This window comes from Eupeodes corollae, chromosome 2 (assembly GCF_945859685.1).
Source record: "Eupeodes corollae chromosome 2, idEupCoro1.1, whole genome shotgun sequence".
Taxonomy (NCBI): domain Eukaryota; kingdom Metazoa; phylum Arthropoda; class Insecta; order Diptera; family Syrphidae; genus Eupeodes; species Eupeodes corollae.
Window position 1 is genome coordinate 112,219,000 of NC_079148.1, and position 6,000 is coordinate 112,224,999.

A 6,000-nucleotide genomic window follows, 5' to 3' on the forward strand; every position below is an offset into this window, starting at 1 on the left:
ATTTTGAACACAGCTGTATGTATCTTTCTTAAAGAGTGTTGAAAACAAATGTTTAAATTTAATTTGAAACTTGTCTTAAATTCCACTCTACCAGTGACTAAAATAAGGGGCCCTACTCTGTATTTCGTTCCGAAAGTGAAAATTTCCGAAAACGAATACTTTGGACTCTCTATTCCTAAGGAGGAATTTTCGTACCTGGCAGCACGTTTTTAAACGTCAAAAGCATTCTAATACGGAAAATTTGTTCTACAGCTAATGTGATAACGAAATTGAGAAGGAAAGTCTTAAAATGTAATTTTTTTTTTGGAAAATCTGAGTTATAATAACAATTGAAGTAAATAAGTGAAATGTGCATACAAAGCAAAATCAATTTGAGATGTTGATGGAGTTTCTGTGTGCTCATCCTGATTTGGCCAAGGGACATTTGAAAACTCCGGACGCCAAGCAAACATCCAACAATTTGTGGCAGAGACTTTCGTCACAATTGAATGAAGAAGGACAACCGATGCGGGATGGAGTCGCCTGGAAAAAAGTAAGTTAAGTGCCAAAACTATCGTTGAAAATTAAAATTAATGAAATCAAAGATATTCGTAGGTATGGACAGATCATAAAGCTTATAAAAAGGCAAAGCTAAGGAAAAATAAAATTGGCATTTCAAGGACAGGTGGTGGACCTTCGAAGCACTGCTCGTTCACCCCTTCAGAGGAGCTGGTAATAACATTATTAAAAATAGACGAGTCCATAAGCGGAATATCGACAGCTCGGGTTTTCGGTGTCCACATGGACAATACTGACCGTTAACAAGTAGTAGCTGAATCAACCGAGCGAGTGGACATCGAGGAGCACGAGTCGGATATTCCAGTTCCAGTACTTGAAGGACGCAGAGTATCAACTCGGTCTACTCCCCGGGACAAGGAAAACCTTTTAAAAAAAACAAGTAGACAACTAAATGGGATAACAAAAAAAAATCATGTCGCATGTTTAAAGACATGAACGAAAATTTGGCAATAATTGCAAAATATCAAAAAAGGAATTATGATTTAAAATAAAAAAAGTACAAATTGGATAAGGACAAATTTGAGCACCGAAAAGAAAGGGGCAAAATCTAAGTATTAGCTAGAATGATAATTGTTTAAAGGATAATACAAACAAGTTATACTTTACAGAGAAGAAAACTAAAAAATAAAATGACGTGCCGTTGCACAGTGTTTGCACTACCGAACAAAGGCGGCCATAATTACCTAGTAACTCACTTGATAAAATCTAAAAATGATTGAATGATGAACTATCTCGTCATGACTTTGAGATACGTTCGGTTGAAGATGAGTTTAATATAGTTGTTTTATTTAAATATAATTTTTTCTTTCTTATTTGTACTTGTTATAGGATGCATGAGTTATTTTGTACATGAATGGCATTAGCCACTAGCTATTCATTAACCTGTTAGTTAAACGCAGAAACAACTCTAGGTACCGGCATTCAAATTTGAGTTTATTTATTTTTTTCAAATTAGTTTTAATTAAACAAATTTTTGTATACATAATAATACAAAAAGTAAATATTTATCAAAAATTATTTTTAAAATTAGAACCATTTCAATGTATTATTTTTTAAGTTAAAACAGGATATACACTGCCGCTCATCTGAATAGGTTCACAAATATTTTCACCTTATTGTTGGCCTCTCTTCATCTGTATTACAATATTACATCTTTTTTATGTATATACATATGTAATGAAAGAGCATCAATGTTCTTGTTTTTGGAGTACAAAATTTGTCTTAAAGCTTACCGTTATCCTCACGCGGTAGCTCTACTAAATGTATTCAAAAAAACAAGCAATAATTTTGGCTCATCTGAATACGTTCAACGGGTGAAATGGAATAAAACAATACAAATTATTTGAATTAAAAGATTTATTTTACCCTTTTGTATTGTATGGTTATTTAACAGAAGTTAAAAGTGAGTGTTGGCACCTCTTTTTAATATAGTCTCGTAAATTCGATATGGAATGGAGCTTTACAATTTTTCCAGGTATTGAAGCGAAATTTCTGACCATGCTTTTTTAATGGCTGCTATAAATGAATGTTTGTCTTCGAATTGCCACCCTGACTCGTATACATTACGTGAGAGAAGTTCCCACACATTCTCTATTATGTTAAGGTCAGGGGAGTATATGGGACACAGCATCTCTACATTTTGACTATCAATCCACTGCCTTACTGTCCTCGCTGTATGGAAAGGGGCATTATCATGTTGGAATGTCCACGATATTGGTCCAAACAGATCAGAAATCTGTGGGAAGGCCTTTTCTAGCACACCTTTATAAGAATTTGCACTCATTCTCGATGTAACAAATTGGAGTTCTAAGGCTCCGTAAGGAAATAGCTCCCATAACACCATAACACTGCCTTCACAGCTACAGCCGACTTAAAAAATGCTCCTCTTTTCGAAGGTCATGAAAGTAATAATCATAGCCATCAGGGCTCTGACTTCGACGACATGTATTTCTTACAGAATTGGAGACGAAATTCTTTTCTATATTCGTTAAGTGGTGGTTTTTACTGATTTATTTTTCTTTTCAAATGAGAAGCATTTTTAATCACGCGTTTTACCGTAGCTAAACTGCAATTGACACCAATTTGGTCTGAAAAAGGGTCGGAATGCCAAAGAAGCTGATGAAAAAGATCTGTATTGCAAACTATTCTTGACACTCTTCTTGTATGGTCTCGAATAAACAGTTTGAAGTTTTTGTTTGTAGCGTCTGAAGCCGCTTCAGTAAGTTCTCCTATTGGACAAAGAGCATGATCCATCCTGAATAATTTTTAACAAGAAGGCATCTTTTTCTTTTTCTATTTCTATTTCGTGTGGACTGTTTTCAGCTCATTTTAACCGTTTAATGTAATAATCGCTACAGCAGCTTTTTTAACTTCCCATAGGAAGTTATTGTAATGGATCCGATTTGTCAAATTGAAAATTTTGAAAATTTTGACATATCTCGACGTTTCAAGGTCCCTAGAGTCGAAATAAAAGATTTTTAGAAAGATGTCTGTGCGTGCGTGTACGTTCGTTCGTACGTCCATACGTTCGCTACGTTCTTTTCGTTGTCCATAGCTCAAGAACCAGAAGAGATATCGATTTTAAATAAATTTTGTTATACAGATAATAAGGCAGAAAGATGCAGAAACGGCTCTCAAGACAATTGCATGGGTGGTTTTTTTTACCATAGCAGTTGAAAAAAAGTTGAAAATTTTGGTTAACCCTAAATATCTTACGAACCAAAAACGCTAGAGACTTAAATTAAATTTTATATAATATATTGTAACGTGATATCAAAGAAATAAATTTTTTGAAAAAAATCCATTTAAAGGTTTTTTTATAAATCAAAAAAAAATTTGTCACCTCCAAAATTTTACGACTAAAATGTGATTTCATCTCCAAAACAATTTTGCGCAATGAAGAATAATGTTTTTGGCATCTGATAAAAATCGAATTGACAGTTTTTTTTTTATAAAAAATAAAAATCTAAAAAAAACATTACTCAAAGTTCGCAAAAATTGAATATCGATTCAAATATCTTTTCAAAAACTTGAAATTCAGGCTTAAAACTTATTTTTTCTTATAAGAAATATTGTCTTCAACATTCTGAAAAATATTGAAAAAAATCGAATTGACAGTTTTTTTACAAAAAATAAAAACTCTAAAAAAAATGTATAAAAGTTGGTTAAAATTGATTTTCCACTCAAATATCTTTTCAAAAATTGTAGATATTGGCTTTAAACTACTTTTATCTTTTTTTAATAAACTATTGTTGTTAACATTCAGTAAAATTTTGAAAAAAATCGAATTGGCAGTTTTTTTTACAAAAAATAAAACTAAAAAAAAAACAATACTAAAACTTAGTAAAAAATTACTTTCGACACAAATAGCTTTTCAAAAATTAAAAATATTTGCTTCAAACTTATTTTATTCCACAAAAAATATTGTTTTCGATATTCAGTAATTTTTATATAAAAATCCAACAGTCCGTTTTTTTACAAAAAATAAAATCTACAAAAAATAGTACGCAAATTTGGTAAAAATTGATACGAGTACATATAGACAAACTTTTAAGCAAGACAAATCGACAGACGGGATGTGAAGTTATCAGCGTGGTCGCATCCCAGCCTCTTTTTTTTTTATTTATTTTGCCATTTAAAGGCGTTACTGAATATTCTTGCTGATGTCTGGAATATTTTGGTAAGTTTTTATCTCCAAACGCAGTTTTTGAATACGTTTTCGAATTGTTTCGGTGCAGTGTCTTGACCGTCCCATTGTTTATTTTTAAGCCAATATTTTTTAATTTTTTATATACTAGTATGCTAAAAATACTTAAAACTTTAAATAGTAAAATATTTACTTACCGAAAATTAAAAAAATAATGAATTTTGAACCTTCTTAATTATAAAATCAAAAGCACTGCTATTTTTATGAACACTCTATATCCAGAGAGTTTGAAATATTGTGTGTTCTCCACAAAAATAGAGTATAACTTTAAGCTAAAAGTCTCTAATATGAAAACGAAAGACCGTTAGATTCAAGCAACATATTAATTTTTTTTGTAAGAATTTCCGTTCTTAAAATAATTAACAATCTTATAAAATGTGATCAGCCTTGCTATTTTTATGAATACACCTGTATAATGAAGCATATATAAGTGTCATACACATTTAGATGACATTTAGTGACTTTTAATGCTACCCACACTACCATAAAGACCAAAAATCAAGTTTGTCATTAAGTTCTGGTTTGCGTTCAATGTTCAAAAAATGAACAAAATTATGTATTTTAGGGTTCAGCGAAGCTAGGTACTGAAATTCCGTTGATCGTACGCATTGGCAATAAGCGACTCCCTTTTATAGCCGCTTCAATCCACGAAATTTAGAAATATCGCATAATGAAAACCCATTATCAAACCCATTTATGTACCTGTATTACACCTAAGAACACATGTATACTTAATTATATTTAAAAGCTTTTCCCAAATGTATCTATGTACATAAGTATTTCATAAAAAAATATAAAAACTAGAGAAAGAACAAAAAGAACTTCTAACCCATGCCTTTAGGTGGTAAAACCCTATTAAAAACGCTTCCCTTTGTAATGTGTGCACATTTTTATCGTTTAACGTTTATACCTTAAAAGACCAACTTCCTTGTGGGTTTCTCCATAAAAATTGCTTAAGGACATAAAAAGTTCCTACCTTCCTGCCAAAACCGAATACATATTATAAATGCTCCTATGTACCTACCTGTCTTAGCTAATATAAAAAAATACCGAAATTTCAATGATTGTAAGATAGAACAGATACCCATATAATAACTTAAGATAACTCTTCCAAGATATAGCTTTTCCTTATAGGCAAAGGAATTATGTAATGAAGGTGTTGTCTTAAATCAGCGCAAGAATATGGAGGGTATGCATTTAATGTACGCATATATCGTATATTCATTACATTTTCGCTTATAAGAAAATAACCAAAACCCACCGAAGTCTCACCAATTTCCTTAAACAAAAATATCATTCCGTAAGCCAAGGACCCACATCTCACAGAAAGGTATGACTTGATTAAAGAAGAAATCAGTATTTTGTCGAGTGAACTCTTCGTGTCACATGTAACATACTCGCAAGTCGTTTCTAGAGAATTGTTGTTTGTTAGCAAGGACACCTTTGTTTTATAAATTGTATCGTTAGCCTTCCTCAACCATGCCCCATATATACCCTCCATTCGGTGATGAATAAGAAAGTCTTCCCATTTTCAGGGGCAACACCGCATAGACTACAGAGGTAAGTAAAGTACCTACCACAACGCAATCAATGACTATCTTGTGTCTGGGCTCTGTACGTCTTCGTCTTTCGTCTTTGGATTTGTGGCTATGGGTTGGATTTGAGCAAAACCAAATCCCATGGAACGTGTGAGGAATTTCAAATTAAATACGTTTTGGGTGATGCTGATGAACATG